At 37.1% G+C, this 23,697-nt stretch overlaps 1 protein-coding gene across 2 annotated transcripts in view; it reads right to left on the bottom strand.

Annotated features, from left to right (window-relative positions):
• LOC133524286 (dual oxidase maturation factor 2) overlaps window positions 1-23,697 on the bottom strand; it is a 101,175-nt gene that overhangs the window by 51,975 nt on the left and 25,503 nt on the right. For both annotated transcript variants that reach the window (XM_061860203.1, XM_061860199.1), the window contains exon 2: window positions 20,937-21,095. The gene's annotated coding sequence lies outside the window, so the exon portion shown is untranslated. The remainder of the gene's footprint in view (window positions 1-20,936; window positions 21,096-23,697) is intronic.

Raw genomic sequence — 23,697 nt, 5'->3', positions numbered from 1 at the left:
CCCCCTAACTTTGCAAAAACATCGAAATAACCATATATTTCGGTTTATTTTATACTCTAAATGTAGGACTCAGTTGTGTTTTCAGATAACGAGTTCGTATTATTAGATTGCCTAATTAGAAATGAAGTAATTAATAAAGAACGAAAAAATACCGTTTTCGTTCCCATACAAAAAATACCGGTTTCCGATCCCTGATAGATAGCAAATGAGCAATTTTTTGCAATAAAGTACCTACACATACGGATGCATATGTAGATGTGCACGCATACATACATTGCTAGTTTCGGATACAAAATAGAGATAGGGCTTCGAAATTAGTTTCCTTAAAATGCTTCAAGATGTTTCCTTAGAATGCTGCTCTCTTTTCTTATATATTAAAAAAAAGATTGTATATCAACTATATATATATATATATATATATACATATAAATTGCAAAATTAAACCAACAAAATCGCAATTTTAATTATTTTCCATACTTCAAGATGGGCTCTCAGTGACCTTGACTTTTTTAAAGAACTACTTAGTCTTTTTGATTTCTAAGTTTGATTCTTATTTTTTTGGCGACCTTCATTAAAAATGACTGGTCACGATTATTTTTTATTTTGATTTTTGTCCCTCCTACTTAAGTACTTAATATCTTTCAGTACATTCCATTCAATAAACAATACATTTACACTTTCCCTAAACCTGTACAGTTCACGAAATCTTAAATTGTCAAAACTTCGCAAAGTATCTATTATTTTAGTGGTTTTTTTTTATTACTTCGGGTAAACCTTACAATAAGAGGTTTCTTAGCACATTGTTTACTTATCAAATTGCCTTATGACATAGGTATCAAAGTTTGAGAGCCACAATTTTACCAATTTTTGTACCAGGGTTAAGATCGGATACAAAAGGGTAGACACCGGACCTATTTCTTTGTGATACCTTATTCTCTTTCCATTAGAAGCAACTTTTTTTCACCACCCAATGTTCTCCCTTGATGACAAAACACTCGTTACCCTAAAAAAAAGTATGTCTCATCTTTACACAGGTACAAAACTAAAACCGTTCTATATTGAAGATTACCAAAATTCAGGCCGAATCTATGGTTATTATTTAACGATTCGCTACGTACTTCAAGAATCTGTCACGTGTTGAGATCTCGAAAAAACATTTTTTCACGAGTTCTCTCAATTGGTCCCAAAATTGTCCGGCATTATCCCAACATACTTTACCCAGATTTTCATTGCGATACGTTCTTCAATAAGGCGGCCCAAGTTTAGCCCCATCGTACTACAAGTTAAATAGATTGTAGTTTAACCATAGGTATATTTATACCTACTTACAAAATTTCACAACACACCATGATCACTCCCAACTTACTGATACGGATAGGTACAGTCAAGTGTAAAAATATGGGTGTACACATCTTACTCAAAAATATGTCCCATAGCATCTTATTCCAGTGTAATAAGAGCGTAGTACCATATTTATGAGACGATTCTTTCGATACATATTTTTGCACTTGACTGTACGACGACAACCGAAGCTGAGACATCATTCTTTTTTGCAGTTTTTACCTATATGGTAATTAATATCAATCAATCAATCAATCATTTATTATTTCGTCATCATAGGTATAAAATACATTTAGTACAGGTGATAGGGTGTTTGGTATTAGGGTGTAATAGATACAGTATAATATAAAAATGAAAATAGTACATTACGATACAAGTGCGAAAAATAGGAAATTCGAAACGAGTGGCGATAAATTAAAACACGACCGAAGGGAGTGTTTTAAATCGACACGAGTTGCGAATTACCTATTCGCACATGTATCGTACAACGTTTTACAGTACATATGGCCCTTTAAATGTTCGACACAGTAACGTAATATGCTACTTCTCGCACTAGTGCTATAAAGTAGCCCCATATGTACTGTAAACAATATTACGTGGTAACAACAAAAACAACTTGCGTCGGGCAGCGCAGAATAAATTCCGTCTGGCTCGCGGGCGATGTCGACGGAACGGCGCGCAATGAGCGAGCGCACGAGTCTCGCGTCTGTGTGCGCGCACTCACACTTAGATAGCTCCGGCTCCCGCCCACCGCAGCGCGACAGAAACATAGCTTCAAAAATTCGAGATTTGAAAAGTTGCTCAGCTAGGAATTGCTCTTAAGAGTTCAATAAACATCCTGTTGCTTCCTTTCACCGTTGCAAGTAAAGTAAAGCCAAAGGATTTGTTATTTTAACGTTAGCTTTACAACAGTATAAAGTTAATCCAGCATGTTATCCGACTCTAACTGAGTCACGCCTCGCTCCCTCGCCGGCCGAGGTTGGGCTTGTGAAATATACATTTAAATATCCGACAATGTAACTAAACCTTTGTCCCAAAACTCTTGTAAGGTTCTTAAAATTAAGATTCGTACTTTTGAAATACTATACTGATATTGTTAGTGTGTAATGCAACTGTTCTCTCTCCTTAAGAGCCCTTAATCCTTGGAGCGTTCTCCGATTTCACGAAATAACGCTCGATAGTTGGCGTTGGCGCTCGGTACGCGAGCGCCGGCAACGCGACGCGCGTTTCAATGCAGACTAGAATAATCTTGATAGTTTTCAATATAATTTCAAGCAACATTAATTTTAGTGTCATATGATATCATATGGGCACTCTTTATTTTATTGTATATGCACAGTAGTTTTTTTTTTTTATGTACACTACTACTAAGTGTACAGACTACAGAGTGTACTATAACCCTTGCTCTTTATTCTGTCTCTTTCACACCAATGGAAAATGAAGAAGTTACTAAATGACTGCAGGTATAAATAAAGTATATTAGTGCGATAGAGAGACAGATAGTGTTTCGTTGTCGTATCGTAAACGATTGGCATGTTGGCCACACACTTGCTTAGTGCCTAGCCAAAATACCAATCGTTTGCGTATATTAGTGCGATAGAGAGAGAGTAGTGTTTCGTTGTCGTATCGTAAACGATTGGCATGTTGGCTACGCACCCATGATACCTAGCCAAGAAGCCAATCGATTGCGCATATTAGTGCGATAGAGAGACAGATAGTGTTTCCTTGTCGTATCGTAAACGTTTGGCATGTTGGCTACGCACCCATGCTGCCCAGCCAAGATGCCAATCGTTTGTGCATATTAGTACGAGAGAGAGACAGATAGTGTTTCGTTGTCGTATCGATTGGCATGGTGGCTACGCACCCATGCTGCGTAGTCAAGATGCCAATCGTTTGCGCACATTAGTGCTATAGAGTTTCAGTGTTATTTGAAATCACGTTAGGGTTTGTATTATTATTTTTGACCCGAATGAAGTCCATCCAGGTTCTTATGATGGAGTCAGGAGTTGGTCACCAGAACTCCTAATCTACTCATTATAATTCCATCGTGCTTGGGCTCAAAAGATTTGCCATGACGAACACCATCGATCTAGATGAGGTCCAGGGTCTCATGACGGAGTCAGGAGTTGGTCACCAGAACTCCCCAGAACTCCTTATCTACTCATCATAACTCCATCGAGTTTGGGCTCAATAGATTTACCCTGATGAGCACCATCAATCTAGATGAAGTCCAGGGTCTCATGATGGAGTCAGGAGTAGGTCACTAGAACTCCTAATCTACTCATTATAATTCCATCGTATTCGAGCTCAATAGATTTGCCCTGACGAGTACCATCGATCTAAATGAAGTCCAGGGTCTCATGATGGAGTCAGGAGTTGGTCACCAGAACTCCTAATCTACTCATTATAATTCCATCGTGTTTGGGCTCAAAAGATTTGCCCTGACGAGTACCATCGATCTAGATGAAGTCCAGGGTCTCATGATGGAGTCAGGAGTTGGTCGCCATAATTCCTAATCTACTCATCATAACTCCATCGTGTTTGGGCTCAATAGATTTGCCCTCACGAGCACCATCAATCTAGATAATGTTCAGGGTCTCATGATGGAGTCAGGAGTTGGTCACTAGAACTCCTAATCTACTCATTATAATTCCATCGTGTTTGGGCTCAAAAGATTTGCCCTGACGAGTACCATCGATCTAGATGAAGTCCAGGGTCTCATGATGGAGTCAGGAGTTGGTCACCAGAACTCCTAATCTACTCAATATAATTCCATCGTGTTTGGGCTCAAAAGATTTGCCCTGACGAGTACCATCGATCTAGATGAAGTCCAGGGTCTCATGATGGAGTCAGGAGTTGGTCACCATAATTCCTAATCTACTCATCATAACTCCATCGTGTTTGGGCTCAATAGATTTGCCCTCACGAGCACCATCAATCTAGATAATGTTCAGGGTCTCATGATGGAGTCAGGAGTTGGTCACTAGAACTCCTAATCTACTCATTATAATTCCATCGTGTTTGGGCTCAAAAGATTTGCCCTGACGAGTACCATCGATCTAGATGAAGTCCAGGGTCTCATGATGGAGTCAGGAGTTGGTCACCAGAACTCCTAATCTACTCAATATAATTCCATCGTGTTTGGGCTCAAAAGATTTGCCCTGACGAGTACCATCGATCTAGATGAAGTCCAGGGTCTCATGATGGAGTCAGGAGTTGGTCACCATAATTCCTAATCTACTCATCATAACTCCATCGTGTTTGGGCTCAATAGATTTGCCCTCACGAGCACCATCAATCTAGATGATGTTCAGGGTCTCATGATGGAGTCAGGAGTTGGTCACTAGAACTCCTAATTGATACTGACGAGTACCATCGATCTAGATGAAGTCCAGGGTCTCATGATGGAGTCAGGAGTTGGTCACCAGAACTCGTAATCTATTTATCATAACTCCATCGTGTTTGGGCTCAATATATTTACTCCGACAAGCACCATCAAATTACCATTATGATCAATAGATTAGGAGTTCTGGTGACCAACTACTGAGTCCATCATGAGACCCTCGACTTAATCTGTAGATGTAGATGTAGTGTAGGGACGCCCGGCCGGAAGCAGGCGGGCTGTCGATCGCGTGTTGCGTTCATTCAGCCCAATTCCCTGAAGTTGGAGCTGCAGGTTACTGTCCCGGCGGCATTCCCATACCAATCTCCTCAAATCTTCTTGTTTTCCTGCAGAACAGAAGGACATCTTTAAGTTCGACGTCCTTTAGTTCGTTTTCTATTAGTGAGTCTCTACCGAATGTATTATATCGCAGTGCCGCGTACATGATACATTCTGCTAGTAGGTGGAAGCTAGTTTCCTCCTTACCACAGTGTGGACAGGAGGAGTCTCTATTTATTTTTATTACCTTGAGATGTCTGTTGAGAGTATTGTGACCAGTAATGATACCTGTCAATATTCTCAGACTTAATCTAGATCGATGGTACTCGTCAGGGCAAATCTTTTGAGCCCAAACACGATGGAGTTATGATGAATAGACTAGGAGTTCTGGTGATCAACTCCTGACTCCATCATGAGACCCTGAACATCATCTAGATTGATGGTGCTCATCAGGGCAATTTTTTTTAGCCCAAACACGTTTGAATTATAATGAGTAGATTAGGAGTTCTAGTGACCAACTCCTGACTCCATCATGAGACCCTGAACATTATCTAGATTGATGGTGCTCGTCAGGGCAAATCTATTGAGCCCGAACACGATGAGGTTATGATGAGTAGATTAGGAGTTCTGGTGACCAACTCCTGACTCCATCATGAGACCCTGGGCCTCATCTAGATCGATGGTGTTCATCAGGGCAACTCTATTGAACCCAAACACGATGGAGTTATGATGAGTAGATTAGGAGTTCTGGTGACCAGCTCCTGACTCCATCATGAGACCCTGGACCTCATCTAGATTGAAGGTGCTCGTCAGGGCAACTCTATTGAGCCCAAACACGATGGAGTTATGATGAGTAGAGTAGGAGTTCTGGTGACCAACTCCTGACTCCATCATGAGACCCTGGACCTCATCTAGATCGATGGTGCTCATCAGGGCAAATCTTTTGAGCCCGAACACGATGAGGTTATGATGAGTAGTTTAGGAGTTCTGGTGACCAACTCCTGACTCCATCATGAGACCCTGGGCCTCATCTAGATCGATGGTGTTCATCAGGGCAAATCTATTGAGCCCAAACACGATGGAGTTATGATGAGTAGATTAGGAGTTCTGGTGACCAGCTCCTGACTCCATCATGAGACCCTGGACCTCATCTAGACTGATGGTGCTCGTCAGGGCAACTCTATTGAACCCAAACACGATGGAGTTATGATGAGTAGATTAGGAGTTCTGGTGACCAGCTCCTGACTCCATCATGAGACCCTGGACCTCATCTAGATTGAAGGTGCTCATCAGGGCAACTCTGTTGAGCCCAAACACGATGGAATTATAATGAGTAGATTAGGAGTTCTAGTGACCAACTCCTGACTCCATCATGAGACCCTGAACCTCATCTAGATCGATGGTGTTCGTCAGGGCAAATCTTTTGAGCCCAAACACGATGGGATTATAATTAGTAGATTCTGATGACCAACTCCTGACTCCATCATGAGAACTTGGACTTCATCCGGGTCAAAAATAATAATGCAAACCCTAACGTAATTTCAAGTGAAAATGCGTTTTTCAGAAAATCGCAGCCAAATAACACTAGACCTTACTCATAGTGTTGGTGTTCCTGCCGGTGAGTAAGGTTGCCAGAGCTCAACGAGGGGTGGGAGGGGGTTAGGGTCGGCAACGCGCATGTAACTCCTCTGGAGTTGCAGGCGTACATATGCGGGCCGTATGCTTGTTTGCCACCGACTTAGTATTAAAAAAAAAGTAACACTGAAAATCCATCAATAAGCGAGTCTGTTAGGCATACTGTAAAAAATGAACTTTTATTAAGATTTTCTAATCGCAGCATATAGCACTTCTCGGAACTCCGTAGCTGATTACGATCGCAACGAATGCCTGACAATCGAGCACAGGTCCGTCCTCTAAGCGCGCTCCGCGCGGACTGAGAGCGGGGCGTCGCTGCTGCGTGATTTATACGTGTTTTAAAAAAATATAAATTTACGGCAATGTAGGTCCCATAGTTACGATTTTTTTTTTATAGGTTAACATAAAGTTACAGTTTGCTATAATATTATTTTTAAAGCAAAATATGCGTACAATTTGCGGAAATAAAATATAATAAAACCCTGTTTTCGCCAAAAAAATGAAGAAAACTCGGAAGGTATTTTATCAGTTTTTTCAAATGAATCTTCGATTGTTAATCATTCTAGCCCCTCGTACGAGATATGTTGAATCAAATTGTAGTCATTCATGTACCAAATGATTCTTGTTTATAGCAAAATTGAGAACCGAAACGCCACATCTCACTGCAAAATTTGGAAAAGACTCCCAAAAAACCTCATTAAAAAAGAGGTTTAAAAGAGAAAATGAAAATTTGAACTGTTGGAGCCCTTAGTTTAGGAAACGATTATTTAAGTACGTTATCAGTTTTTGAATAAATACTAATAGTTACGTCGTAATCTTGAATGAAAAAGGAAGCATTTTACAAAATACGCTCGTCTGTAGGAATAAGGACTCTTAATCATTTCGAAATTATGTTGCTTCTGTTTACACGGTAACTGCAAAAAATGTACTAATTATTGGGTAACGATATAATTTATCGCGTACCTACTGCAGTTATTTGGCTGAACCAAATTACCTAAGTAGTAGTAAGTAGGTATCTAATGTTTATTCACGCAATATTATGCCATTAAAAAGATCGGTTGTTTAAAATTGTACGTAATGTGATAAAATGGACGACTTTCTTATCTATACGCTACCACAATGTGACTTGGTTTAGACATAATAAAGTTTTAAACGAAACTAGGAAAACTTATCATTCATTTTATGGGTGTCATAAAAAATGCAACTCTGCCAATTAAATGAAATTGATATCTTATCGACTTCATTTGTTTTACTTACACACAGTTACATGCACATTTGCTATGGTATCTAGGAAAGAAGCGATAGTGACACAACACGCAATAACCAAAACAAATTTCGACATTCCTAATGCAAATATTGCACTGTGACATCATGAGGATATCTGTCTAGCAAATATGTTATGAGAAAACTTATAAAGCTATACTAGAACATAATCATAGACATTTAAACTTAAAAAAATATTTTAATTTAATATTATATTGTGTTTCTGAATATATGATAGTTAAAGTAGATACTTATTTAAAAAAATTGTTTAAAATTCAGAAAATTTCACCCTCCAACTTAATCTTTCAGTTGTTATATATGCAATTTAGTACCTACACATACCTACGTAGGTATGTAGTATGTGTAGCTACTGAATGACCCAAAAATTAATCGTGCCGGACTTTTTGTGTCAAAGAAACCTTTTGGAAAACCCAATAATGCTCAAGTGAGTAATAACGTTCATTTGGTTACAATGAAAAATGACTTAACGTTTTAGAAGTACCTTCTTAACATTTAACTTGTATTGAACACGTACATTACATACACGTACGTAAGGTTGTCTGGAAGAGATCGCTTTTTAGCGATAAGACCGCTTGTTGTCTGCCTCTAAATTTAATCAATTGTTTATTTTTCTTGTATATTGTTACTATCTATCTATCTACATTAATTTGTTTTTCTCTCTTGTATCGTCATTATAAGAAGACTGCTATACATATAAGATGTGAACCTTGTGTGTTGTGAATGTTGCATAGAGGGTAGGCCTTATATTGGATCTTATAGTTATAGTTTTATATTGTAGAGGTAAGTACAATTTTATTTTATAGGAACCTACTTCTCATAAAATAGCCGCCATTAAAGTTCTTATTTCACCAGCGAACCGTCAAAATTTAGGGAATATCAGATGGGTAGATACACACATTCTTATATGCGACCCCTTATAAACGTACGTACTTATATATTTGCAATTTTTATTTCTATATATTTTAATTTAATTTCATAATGGACTTGTTTTTATGTAGAGTCCCTACCCGATATGAACACATTTTGCAAAATTGTGAAAAATTTCAAAGTTTTTGAGTAAACAGTACGTACTATGTTATCGATTTACAATTGTGAATTAAAGTTTTAATGGCGGTAGCGCCTCAATATCAACATGAAGTATTTTTTTGCCAAAAACCACATGTACAAAAACAACATGTAATCGCGCCTCTCCACATTCTAGGTACTTGTTGGATAAATCTGTATTCATGGCGATTCCTCGTCGTCCGGGTGTTTGTAACCAATTAAGATAATAGGTAAAGAATGGGTCGAGCATTAGTAACGATAGTTCACCTTGAGCCGACCTCTGGTTGACCTTATCGGATCACAATGTGCGGACAAGGAAAGCGCTCACTTCCGCACTTACGTTGAACCACCGTATATTACATTACATATTGTAGGATGTGACCGTTGACTTTGGGCTTGCTGCATGGGAATTTGCTATTTACCTACATATCAAGACCAAATGGACGACGAACGTAAAAAGTCGGTGATTTTTTATCACATTGCCATTTTGTAGAATTGACACAGTTTACGTTTTCAACCAATGGAATGTTACTAGCACGAAATAGGTACCAAGGTACCAAAGTGTCATCTGTGTCTATTAACTAATATAGCTTGATATTACAGTCGATTTTGTATTGAAGATATTTAAGTATATCGATTTCAAATTTGAGAGTTCTGACGCAAAGCTCAGGTAAAGTTTCGCTTTTCCTATGACTCACGGTTCATGGTGACTTTGCTACCTTTATAAGGTAAACCTTGAGTAATGTCAATTCTTTTTTATATCATTTACGTTTTGTTTCATCAATTTCATCATACAGGGAATCATGAACGTGATTCAAAATTAACATCGGTTTGAATTGAGATGATTTTTGAGTTTCTTCCTACTTACTACCCTACCGTACCGTACCTTACTAGACTACCGTAAAAGTAGATTACTTTTGTCTTGTTAAAGCATTTTTGTGGCCTTAGAAGACGGTGAAGATCTACCAAGGGAGAAGATTTACAGCTTATTAACAGAGAGCTTAGCCAAGATGACAATTGTTGATAGATAACGCCAATCGAAACATAAATAAGTCACGTGACTTTTTGTAACATCTGTCATCCCGGTACATTTATCTCGTTTGACGTTCGTCGATGTACGACTGTCATCTTGGTCAGTAGATTGGAAAATTGACAAAACAGCTTGATTAAACAGTTGGCATCGCTATTCATTTGTGTCGTCTTCAATCAACATTCATCGTTATAACAATTAGCAATATAATACTTGCGAAATTCTATCTGTTGCAAAATAACATCATGTTGTAGATAAGTGTAGGCGTGTGTTCAATAGGTTTAAGTTTTTAGTTGAGTAAATGATAGAGCGCATGCGACATTGATGTCTATAAACGATTTCCTAATATCAACAGTTTATCATCGAATGCTCATGGTGTATTAAGCAATACAAAACAGAACCATTTATTAACGTATGCATGATATTGACATTTGGTGGTCAACAGTGACTGGGTTATGTCAGCAAATCTATATATTATCCCTTAAGTACATAAACATGTAATGTGTAATGGTTGTATCATAGCTTATTAAAAACAAATAAAAAATATGTCAAGAAAATTAAGTTCGTGGTATTTGAATATTATTATATAGAAATGAATACGAATATTTATTTGGCTGATATATACTATTTATTTAATTTATTTAAGGATTACAAACGGATAATACATATACACTATTACATTAGGATGTAAAGTGAACGTAAATACAGAATATGGACAGATGCTTAGCCACTTACAGGTGGCCATAGCTTACAGTATGATTAAAGATTATCTCTTATGTATGAGTAAATTGTTTATAGTTTTTATTCAATCGAATAATGTAGGTAGGTATGTAATTTGCTCATGGTCATCGCCATTGTTAAGGAACTCGGACGATTTAAACAATCGATTAATACACATATTAAATGAAACAGTAGAAAAAAACTCTATTACTACTTCTATACCTAGCAAAAATCGTTTAATTAAGCCCTGGATCACTCCCGCGATCCTGCGTTGTATCCGAAACCGTAATAAACTCCAACAACAATTAAATAATGATACTGACAATAAAATTTTGAAAATAACCTACACCCGATAAAAAAAATCCTCGTAATATTCGAAATGAAAAGTAGAGTATTTAACTCAGGTAAAAGGCACCATTTCAGTCTAGGACTATTAAATTACCTCGACAGAAATGGGTACTTTTCATTCCTTGGTTAACAAACGACCATATTATTAGCACAAAAAGGTGCTGATATTCGCCGTTGCAGTAGTATGTACAGGTAAAAAGCTGATTTTCATAAGAGTGGGAAAAGTGACACCTCGTTCAAAAGTCAAAGCGCTAATAACCGTAATTAAGGCCAAGTGTGATTGCGAATAAAGGGTTAAACGTACCAACTGCGAGCAAAACCCCAGGCACGGTCACTCACCGTAATGACTGACTAACTTGGATGACCGGATATTAGTGTTGGTGGAGGAACGTGACCATAATTGAAATATGTTAATAACAATATAATTTGCAAACATTTCCGTTAGAAGGTTCGAGCTGAGGACACGAAACATGGTTCATTATTTTAAGTATTGTATTCATAGGTAATTGCTATATGAAAGGGAAATATAAATATTTTAGTACCTGAAAATGTAACAAATTTATATTATAATTATTTGAAACAGTCTTATATGTATTTTTACAGTACATATGATGCTACTTTTCCGCACTAGTGCGTAAATTAGCACATTATGTAACTATGTCGAAAATTTAAAGGGTCATATGTATTGACGACCGGTTTGGCCTAGTGGGTAGTGACCCTGCCTACGAAGCTGATGGTCCCGGGTTCAAATCCTGGTAAGGGCATTTATTCGTGTGATGAGCATGGATATTTGTTCCTGAGTCATGGATGTTTTCTATGTATTTAAGTATTTATAAATATTTATATATTATATATATCGTTGTCTAAGTACCCTCATCACAAGCCTTATTGAGCTTACTGTGGGACTTAGCCAATTTGTGTAATAATGTCTTATAATATTTATTTATTATTATTTATTATTATATGTACTGTAAAACGTTGTACGATACATGTGCGAATAGGTAATTCGCATCTCGTGTCAATTTAAAACACTCCCCTCGGTCGTGTTTTAATTTATCGCCACTCGTTACGAATTTCCAAATTTTCGCACTTGTATCGTAAATAACTATTAATGTATATTTTCTTAGTCATGGATATAGATAAATTGGGAAGCATTCGCGGGCTGGTCTAATTCTCTAAGGAACGCGTCCCCAGGTATAGCCAGGACGATCTGCCCGAAGGAATCGTATTCGTACATTGAACCGCCTGCCCGTGCGCATGTTCCTGTTGTATCTCTATCTTATGCGTCGGCGGTCAATAGTGACTATTGACAATAGTCATACCTTTGAGTGGGACAGCAATATAATTATGCACGTGCGATAGAGATAGGAACAGGCGGATCGATGTACGAAATTCTTCGTGCTTAGCATCTTTACTTTAGTGGATAGGGGGATGCTCACTATCCCCAGAGCTATTATAAACTTTCTATCGGTCCTGGCTAAGTATAAAAATAAATAGGTACATACATAGATATAATATTAGTTTTATTAGGAAGTGTACGGGTGCTAAATGTTTTATTTAGCAAGTCACGGAACAAAGTGCACTTACCAATGACGTGTGCGAAACGGGTATTGTGCAACGCAAGTTGACATGTAGTTTCTCCCGTTACGACTATTGAAGACGAAACGCAACCAAATTGCTGCTAAACTATGTGTAATAAAATACTAAACTTTCAATTTTATTATTGAATATAGCATACTAATAGAAACGATTGTCCTATTCACTTCCTCAATGCAATGAGGAGGATTTAACGAATTAGGACATAAGAAATACGAAAAGACGTTGCTCAACATGTTTCTAAAGTTGGTTTCTGGGATATAGTATATTGTTTTTTTTTGTTGGACGGAGAAAGCGAAAATTACTTACCTATTTATTTGGAGTTAACATTGCTATTCAATCATACTCTTGTTAATAAGTCAAACTTAATGCAAGTCAATAATATCTGCATAACCGATTATGAATAAGCTATCGAGAACGACTTCCGTCTGACCTTTCTACGAAATAGTCAAGTGTAATATCATCCTTGTACTCGTCTATAGATACAGGATGTTTTTTTTTGGCTCCCCTTTACCTAAAGATATGAGCAAAAATCTGAAGAAAGGTACCTTCCACTCCCCTACACCCTCAGCACAACCCCGCCTCGAGGTTGGTCCTAATATTATTTTTATTTTTTATTATTATTTTTGAGCTAACATTGCATATCAAAGAGAATAAATTTATATAAAAAGCATGTTATTCAATATTTAATATATCTCATAAGTACCTATCAAACCGTTACATAATGCGCTATTGAATACCTGCTAATCCGTGCATCATTAGATTGTTACCAATTAGGGATAGAGCGATATTACTTTTATATCTTTAATGTATAATAAAAATAACTTTTTAATATTTCCACTGCTGAGCAGCTATTTAACTATCATAACCTCTATTGATGTCGTCGGTGTAGTATGTAGTCAGTGTAATAATACTTAATATAGTCATTTATTATTATAATTATTTTTGGGTGAATTTCGGGGCTGACAGTAAGCTTAAGCTGCGTGGGACTTTACATTCGAGGTAATGCTGCCTCTCTTATTTTCCGTCACTTTTTACGTTATTCAATCTTATTTGTATTCAATCATTTTTGTATGATTGCGTCATTATTTCTTCAAATTACGAAAATGGCGTTTGTTATGCAGTTCCTAGCTACAGTGTAGCGGGGACATGCTGGTTGCTGGTGCTGGCACAGGGGCGCTTTCTTCGCAAGTGACCTCATTGCCTTCTTACATAATGATGCTTACTTATACCACCCAGGCTTCGTGTTCGTGTCACTATGGGAAATACCGTGTGTCGTGCGCTTACTTCATTCACAAAAACCTTTGTCTGTACTGCATTTTTGTCACTTTTATAACTTGACCTCCCGATCGATAACAACTATGCGGTATCAAATATTAGATATTACTCTGCATTCTTTGAAGGAGCGTACTCTGTAAGCGTTGTGAAAGATACTGTTGTTTGAATTTCAATTGACGTGATCGTTTTTATAAACAGAGCAGGTACCTACTTAGTGGCTGTTAACTTATTCGCGATTGGTAAATTGGTATAAGAAATGTATATTCCGATTATAATCACGGTTCTAGCCAAATCTTGGCAGGCAAGGCGTCTAACACCTTTGAAATAATATTACCTACGAAATTTTATTATCAGACTAAAACGACTTAAGTTATTGACTCAAATGTAATGATGTGATGATATAATATATTATTTTCATTAATACGTAATATATCACGATACTTATATCATTAGTCAAGGTTTTTGAATAAATAAGTCAAAGTTACCTATGTTCCAAGATAATTTCATCAAGGTAACAATCCAAACCAATCGATTACTTAATGAAATATCAAACAACATTCCACCGGATATTCTGATTATTAAAAATTATATAATGTAACTTTAAAAACTGCACAATCGGTAATAATATATAAAATTACTTATGTAGATTCTGGAAATTCTTCTAGTTTTGTTATTTGTAGATTATATAAAAATTAATTATGAAATTGATTAGTTGAATTTTAATTTTTAATTGATGAATTTTACGGATGTTTTTGTTTCAAATGAGTATAGGTACAATTTTTACGATTTGAAACGAATTATATAAAAAAAAATATTTTTGTGTAATTTTATAATATGCTAGTGTGAATATGTATGTAGGTACCTACATACATCCTTGCTTTGCCCTAACAGGGTCCATTTGAAACTGTTTATAATATTGTGTAACATCTATATTACCATGGTCGCAATAAGGTATTATGATTATGGCAAATATTCCTAATATAATAATGTTTTGAGGACAAATATTGTAACTATCTAATCGTAAAATCAAATATCATCCCATCCCGTCCATGAGGTCTGATCAGTTATAATAATTGTATATATTTATTGCGCTTCCGTCCGTGCTCGTGCTTCTAAGTGCAAGGAAGAGGTCCGATTATTATCCGTGATTGTTTCCTGCGCGAGATGTGGTTGTTGGCTGCTCAGTGCTCATCGAGGTGAGCGACTCAAGGCCGGCAGCGCCCGTGCATGACCTGTCCTTAATAATTGATACTTTATTCATAACTATTTGTCCAACATAATCAATATCCTTCTAGTGCTTGTGTTTGTCACCTTGTACAGTGTGTGTGTGTGTTGTGTTAGTCACCCGCAATCATTTACGGGCTGAATATATAGGTTATATTGAGTAACTTTTATTAAGGGACCAATCCAGAAATCGCGAAAAAAAATGTTACTCTCTCATAGAAAATGTCAAGGTCAAACAGCTTGAATGTATGAAACCTCCATTTTTTTTCGGGATTTCGAAGTTGGTCCCATAGTAAAAGTTGCTTAGTATGACATGACCTATATACATATTCATTCCATAAAATATTGCAGGTGACTCAATAAACACCCTGTAAGTATGTATTTTTGTTCTTCTTAGATTTTACTCTATATATTCGCCTACCCTGGTCTTCAGATCTGTAATAGAACCGTACTTTGTTACCTTCCTACGAAGGTAAAAAACAGTAGGTATAGGTAAATAAACTACGGCATACGCCAAATAAACAATTTAGGTACGGCTTATATCCTGATAAGCTTATTATTATTGAGTAATACACACATGGCTGTAGTTCCTCAAATATTCGTGTTGCATCTCTTTCCATAAGTGATGCAGCTATAAGTATTTGCGCAAATACAACAGCCATAGTCAAGTGAGATGCGGGCATCAAGGGGCAATTTTACATAATACGAATAATAAAGCCTATTGAAAGTTGTGAATGAAACTGATCGTTTTTTCTTTAAAACAAATTTAGTTCAAGTTCACTGATTGCTGTTGCAAATAATTGGGATGCTAAGAAGAGGATCCGTAATAATAAAAACGTAGATTTGCCAAAACGGCATTGAGAGATTGCGTCGTGTTCCGCAGCACGCTTAAAACGGTCATGACTGATGCGAATCGACAATCTAACATTAAACATAGATTAAATATGCAGAATGTACTTGCATGTTTGATTTTAACCTCTAAGGTCGCATTGATGTGGTAATTACTTTTGTTACACTCGGGAGCAAAGAATATTTTAACCCTCGTGCCTTGAAAGCCTCGCAACGCTCAAGAGTCCACTTTTGAATCATTCGCTACGTTCGTGGTTTAATCTTTGGCTTGCTTGGATATCAATTTTAGTACGAAGGGTTAAACCACAACTCTGCCTCAATTTACTATGTTTTCTCCGTTGTACGGTTTACAAGTTTTCTGGTCTCAGTAATGTAACGTATACTTTAGCTTTGCTCTCAAAATTTTGGTAACTTTCAGATGCAGTCAAAGTAAGGGTTGGAAAATGTGAGACTTGAGCGTCTTGAAAGTCCATCGTTAAGAGGGAAGTATACCACGTACTCGTCCATACAATAAGAGAACATGTTTTCCCCCTTCTAAATATTTTCCATTCTCCATAATTTTTTGTATGCTATTGACACAATGAAAAACTAGGTTTATAAGTTTTCCTTTTTCAATTTTTTTTTAAATTGAAACCTAGAATATAATACGTATACCCTATACACATGGTAGTCACAGATTAAGAGTTCACATTATGCTAAAACGATCGACATCAAAATCAAAGTTATTTGTTAAGATTTAGTTAAAAACCGTTTTCTCCTGAAATGGGAATTTCATAGAAAAAGTATCGTTATTTAGTTAGGATCGCAAAACTATTCTTCCGTCTTAAGTTTTTCAGTTGTGACACTTGTGACCCCGGCGCTGAGCCCATCGCGCTTAAAATTGCCGTAAAAATAAAACAAAGCGTGTCAACAACGGCGACCTTGGTGCGCCCGCAGTTGTGCAACTCGAGGTAGAAAGCCGGCTTTCTTCAGCATGCAAAATAACCGGGTAAAGGACTTTATTCGGTACTAATTTGAGGGTCAGAGTCAGAGATATGACTTGTGATTTTGACTTTCTAAAAGTGCCAGATGGGGAACTTGTGGCGGTAGCGCGACTCCAACATAAACTTCATACATTATAAACCTGCGTCTAATAAGGGAAAATGCTTTTTGCTGAACTTAATGATTATGCCAGGAGATTGCGGTTAGTTACATAGTCAAAGCCACGGCTATATGACGTAAGATAGCTTTCAATATTAGCAATTTTAAACAGTCGGTGTATACCTAATACCTACAGTGTATTTGATCCATCTGTAGCAATATTCTGATTGCTCTTTCCGCTTTCCAGATTCACTAGGTATTGGTTTAGTTAAAAGTCAAATTCGTATATATTTATACGTTTTCTCACGCTCGCAATTTGCCGATTTTAAAGGAGATTTTGTATACTTGAATATATCAACAGAGCATTGCAGCAGTCCTGGTGCTGTTTAACCCTGTGATACACACTACATACAGGGTATTTACAGATTAAGACCTTACGTACTTGCTTTAGAGGCTACATTCGAGTTAATGTTAACCTAGCTTAGCAGCGTGAGCCATGGCGGTGTCAGGGCTCTGAGCTTGTCTGTTGACACTTTCACCGCGAGCCTTACCAGAATTTACGTCAGCCGCCAGCGCAATTATATCATCACGAAATCAGCTGGCTCGTTATTGCAATCGCTTTCCGAAAGCAGACGAGCGTTCCTTTGTGGTCGAACGCGTTCGTGTGAACTCTGACCACTTAAACATTGGTATGCCAATGAACTTATTTGGTTAAATCAGTATTTTTTGTGAAATTTGTTTACATAAAATAAAAAAAGCCAAAAAAATTAAATTTACTTACAAATATTTCTCCCAGAGGTTTCACAAAGTTTAACACGGTAATGGTCTAAGTTTTTTTTAATGCATATTATTTAAGTAGAAAGGCCAGCTGAGCCTCTTCTTAGAGTTGAGCAGCTCAAGAAGTGCAGTTTAGGCGAAAAATCCTGCGTAAAAATCTCAAAAATCGAAGTTTCGTACACTACTGTTTCCTCCTTCAAAACTTAACCAATTAATAACTAAATTTTGACATCTAAATTTTATAGTAATGAAATTATCTGTGTCGGACTGTTGCTTATTGGGCTCAGGTAACAATTATCAGCGTTCAGTTATTCTGGTACTCGTATCAGTTTTGAATACCATGCTTTTCTTTTGGCCGTTTTGCGATATTTCAAGTGCTCTAGCGCTTAAAATAACAAGAATATAAAAAAAGGAAAACCCTTCGACACAGATGTTGATAAAATTGTGTCGATAAAATAATTGTTCTTGGGCAACAACCACGGAGGAAACAGTGAGTACGTTAATATGGAGAAGTGACCACGGGTCTTGCCTCTTAATATTTTACTAAATTATCACTAGAGAGACATTTTTGCTTTGCAGATTTCATTGGTCTAAAAAAACTTTTCAGGACATTGTACGCCTTAATACGCCCGTAGGTTCGTGTTCTTCTCTCACTCTCACTGAGCGTATGCGTGAGCGAGATGAACGGATCGCGGATATCATGTCGGGCCATGCTCAGAGTAGGGTTCCGTAGTTACTCTTCCGTCACAATAATCTAAACTGGAGCTTAAAGCACGGTAGATTGTTAACCAAGGGATGGACTGTGGGTGTACGTCTTTTTACTATGAAAGGGAAACTTTTTGCGATAACTCAAAAACAGCTAAACTGATCATATCCGCTATAGTTTTCATTTAATATCTTTCTTAAGCTCTACTTCAAGATTATTTTCATATTTTTTGGACCTATGGTTCAAAAGTTAGAGGGGGGGGGACACATTTTTTTTTCTTTCCCCCCCCCCCCTATTAGTTTTAAAACACCTTTCCAACGATATCCCACACTGTAGGGTTGAAGCAAAAAAAAAAAATGTTCACCCCCACTTTACGTGCAGGGGAGGTACCCTAAAAAAAAAAATTTTTAGATTTTAGTGTACGACTTTGTCGGCTTTATTAATTTATATATCCATGCCAAATTTCAGCTTTCTAGCACAAAGCCTCGGACAGACAGACAGACGGACATGGCGAAACTATAAGGGTTCCTAGTTGACTACGGAACCCTATAAAATGGGCATTTTTAGAAGCATTTTTCATATTTTTGCTTATGTGTATAAATTGCTACACATTTTTAAAGTGCGTTTTAGACCTATGTTGTTGATTTTTTTTATGAGCAAAAGTCAAAAAATCAGATTTCGAATCGCTGAAGTCTCTAGAGAAAATCCTCAAGATTGCTAGTGATAATTTTGGAAACCGTATTGTAATCTAAAAAGCGGTACGATATTTTTTTAAACTCCGCTCTCAGTCCCTACGGCAGTTTAAGCAGTCTTTAGCTCACACGCACACTGGTTTGTAACTTTTGTAAGAGTCTTTGGCTAGTTAAGTGATGGTAATACAGTCCGTTGATGGAAGACGTACTGTCTGAGTTAAAAGAAAACTGCTACGCTTTGACGTTTTGTTTCGTGAATTAATAATCATTAATGGGTTTCTCAATGTTAACAGGGTAATTATTTCGATATCCATAGAAAAATCATCGGAACCAAATTTGAATTAATGAGGTTCTGAGAAAAAATATATAAATAGAATCGTCCAATATTGATTTATAAGTCACTGATAGATTTATATTCATCTTGCGGATTCTTTTTATTTTGTTCTATGGAATTAATTTTATGTTGATAGAAACATTACTTCTGACTGGAGATCTATTCAGATAGTGCCTCTTTTGTATAGATCATACATTTTTTTAGATAGCTTTTTAGTCCACTGCTGGGCGAAAGCCTCTCCCCGTGATCTCACAGCTCCCGTTGTTGTGTTATTTCTGGCTAGTTACTGAGATGAAGGTGTCTAAGTCGTCACGCCACTTCAATTAATAACTTACTTAAGAACATTTACTTAAGGGGCTCGATTTTTGACTAGTTTTGAGTTGTTACTCCTACATTTGCACTATAGAGAGAATTATAAAACAAACGGCTATCGGTTCTTTCATTTTTTATCTCCATTCTGGTCTGCCCGATTTCGAAAGAAATGAACACTTATATTTTTATATTTTTTTAAAACATTATCTAAAAAAACACTTTTATCGTTACTCGATTGGTGTTAAGGATTTTACATGTACGAAATCTACACATTTAGGTTCGTCTTCGACGTCTCTAAAAACGGGTCAGAGATTTTAATTTTAAACTAAGTAACACAAAAGTTATGGCCAGTAAACCAGTTTTTTGGCCTAAAATTGTTCAACTTTGATGCCAAATATCTCAAAGACAGTGAACTTTGAAGTAAATATGTGGCATTATACTGCTTACAGCCGTTGCTGTTAATATGATAAGCAACAAAAACATTAGAAAACTCAGGGACTGATCGAAGGTCATTGGCGTTGGGGACCCCCTTAAGAAGAAAATAGTAGTAAAACTAGCAATGAGTACTTCCTAAAGAAAAGCGCTCAATGTATAACTGCTTATATAAATAAAACAATATTCTACCTACTCAAAAAACGTAAGATAAGCGGTGATTTTATCAATTCATCAGCAACTCTGATGGTTCAAATTAATCATAGGAATCTAGAAATCAAGATAGGTAAATATGAAGAAGTGTAATTTGTTTCTGAATTATAAATGGAAGTTTTATAGAGTTTGTAATTGAGGTTAACGAAACCTCAATTCTGTCATTAACCTGACTTTCAGGTATAAAAAATGAGGTACTAGGTATAAATGTTTTTAAACCCTAAAGGACTACTGGTCTCAATAAAAGTAACTCAAGCAGATGACACGTACGTGACGTCGTAATATGACGTCGTATTTCAAATTCATTAGACAGAGACGCAACCATTTCACCCCTAATGAATCTCATAACTAAAATAGGTATGTGTATAAAATTTGCTTACCCAAGTTCCGAGACGGAGAACTTATACTTTTCTCTTTTCATTTCCACGTGTTAAACAGAGTCTCGTGTTTCACTGTTCATTTCACTTGAATCACTTATGACACTATTTTTAAAAGATACACGCGAGATGCTGGGCTCATGACGATGCTTGCAGTTTCATCTGTAACAAAAAAAAAACACATTACTTAAATAGTTGACTAGAGTCAAACCAAGATAAGTAGGTAGCGATTTTGATAGCCCAGATTTATTCAGGGTTATTTTAAACGTCAAATTTCTATGAAATAATGACGTTTACTTGACACTTGCACCGTCTGGGCTATCAAAATCGCTGCTAACTTATTTTGGTGTGACTAGACAATTTATTTATTTATTTATTTATTTATTAGGAAGCTACTTCAAAAACTAAAAAGAACACTAATTTATAATAGAATATTCGATACTTATATAATTCGCACTATATTGGTAGTATTCATTTCCTCTAGCGTAAGCGTCAAGCTCAAGGCATTATTCAAATTTAACTAGTATTAATTAATATGAGAATATTCGTAGTAGCATGTTCTCATGTTGCTGTTAATGTGCAAAATCTTATAAACAAACAAACTTGAAGGTCACTACAAAAAACAACAGCAAATTCGAAATGTTAATATTGTTTCTGACTGGTTGAATGTTTCAAATGTTTGCGTGCTAAGTAAATAGGGTCTAATTAAGGCGTAATTAAATTGACAGAAAAATATGCCCGCAATTTGCGAACTTCGGTGTTCGCGGCAGGGCCCAAAGAGTAAAGTAGTTATAAAGGTATTAGGGCCTCTAGACAGGGCTCGATTCTTGCGCACTGTGTAAAGCATAATAATTTTATCTTTGTGCTTTTATCATTGTATTCTCAGTGGCTTTATCTTTAATCTACGATAGGATGAACTTGAACAACAACAATGAAATTTGTTGTTCTCCACACTATGAACCTCTTGCGGTAATATAAAAGCCTGAGCAACTCAAGACCGTGCCATTAGTGATTATAATGCCCTCCGTGGTTACTTAACCTTGTAATGTTCGACCAATAATTTTTATACATCTCGAATCAAATAAAAGATCTTCACGTAAGTAACATAAGATGGAGTCGTTTTTAACAAATGAACCTACAAGGGAGCCGTAAATAATGGCCTTTGGTTACTGACGACTGACGAGATTTATGTAATAAGTAGGTAGGTGTAATAGGTAGGTAGGTAGGTAATAAATAAATACAATACAAAACAATACTTACTTATGGTTAGTGAGAGACAATTAATCCAAAAGGCATGACTTCAACCGTTTGACATTCGGTCTGCATAATAAGATTATTAAGAAAGAAAGTGTTGAGTTTTCAAGATTAGAGTAGTACTATGTATACTTAAGCTTGTATTACATTCAAAATGTCAAATTTTATTACATCATTTTCCAGTTTTTCCAGTTTTGCAGTGACATGTTACATACAGACAAGCATAACTAATAAACATTTGCATCTGCGGTTCCATGGTGGGTGCTGACGGCCACCACGCACTGAGTTGTCGTCGTTGCGCAGGTAGGCACCCGCGTCACCATGCCCTCAACGATACTGTCCAGAGGGCCCTTAGGTCGGCTGGTGTCCCATCGGTGCTTGAGCCCCCTGGTCTTAGCCGCACCGATGGCAAACGACCCGATGGCCTGACCCTAATACCATGGGAACGGGGGCGTTGCTTGGTGTGGGACGCTACGTGTGTCAGCACCTTCGCCGCCTCCCACATCAGCCGTACCTCGCGCACGGCCGGAGCGGCAGCCGAAATGCAAGCGTCTTTAAAAAGGCAAAAATATGCCCCTATTTGCCCAGGGTACATATTCGTTCCTTTCGCTGTAGAAACGGCGGGTTGCTGGGGAGCGGACGCAAAACGTTTTACACGCGAACTAGGCCGTCGTCTCAGGCAAAAGGGGGAGGGTCCCCGCTCCGAGTCGTACCTAGTGCAAAGGCTGTCCATGGTAATTCAGCGTGGAAATGCTGCGAGTATCATGGGCGCCTTTGCACCCGGGACGGTGGGGAGCGGTTTGTTTGTGTAAATTTTAAGTTTTAATAATATAATAATATGTTTTTGATCAAATAGTTACATCGAATTAAATTGAATATATTTTATTACTAATAAATGTCAAAACTATTTTTATAATACAGTAGGCGCTTGGTAATCCGGTACCACTTTGCTCCCCTTAGCCGAATTATTGGAACTGCCCGATTAGTGGCAGATTAGTATGAAAAGTTAAAGCACGAAAATATACGTGTCACTACCTACTACAATGCAACCGCCCTGTAATCCGGCGTTCGGTTGTATTATTTGCCGGATTATAGAGCCAGCCATCGAAGACGCTAACTGCCGGATTGACGAGCGTCGGATTACCGAGCGCTTACTGAATACAGTTCCGGTTACACGACCACCAACATTTTTTGGTCTGGTTTTTTTTTTGGTTTGGTACGAGAACCAAAGCGTTGTGCCACCAACATCGAAAAATCTAAAAATGTTACTTGCCTCTCTGTCACTAATATGCAAGAGCGATATAGAGGCAGATAACGATTATCGATTTTTGATGTTGAAGGTGGGCTCTCTAATCTCGCAGTACATTATTTGTACATATAAATTATAAAAAAAGCATGTTCTGCCTTGACCGTAGAATAGTATTAAATCAAAAAACATTTGTAATGGAAATTTGTTTTTACATTGAAAATTATTCACATTATTGAAATGATGTATAATTGACCGAAGCGT

The sequence above is a fragment of the Cydia pomonella genome, chromosome 13, assembly GCF_033807575.1.
Source record: "Cydia pomonella isolate Wapato2018A chromosome 13, ilCydPomo1, whole genome shotgun sequence".
Classification (NCBI taxonomy): Eukaryota; Metazoa; Arthropoda; class Insecta; order Lepidoptera; family Tortricidae; genus Cydia; species Cydia pomonella.
This window is presented reverse-complemented; position numbering and strand designations above follow the sequence as displayed.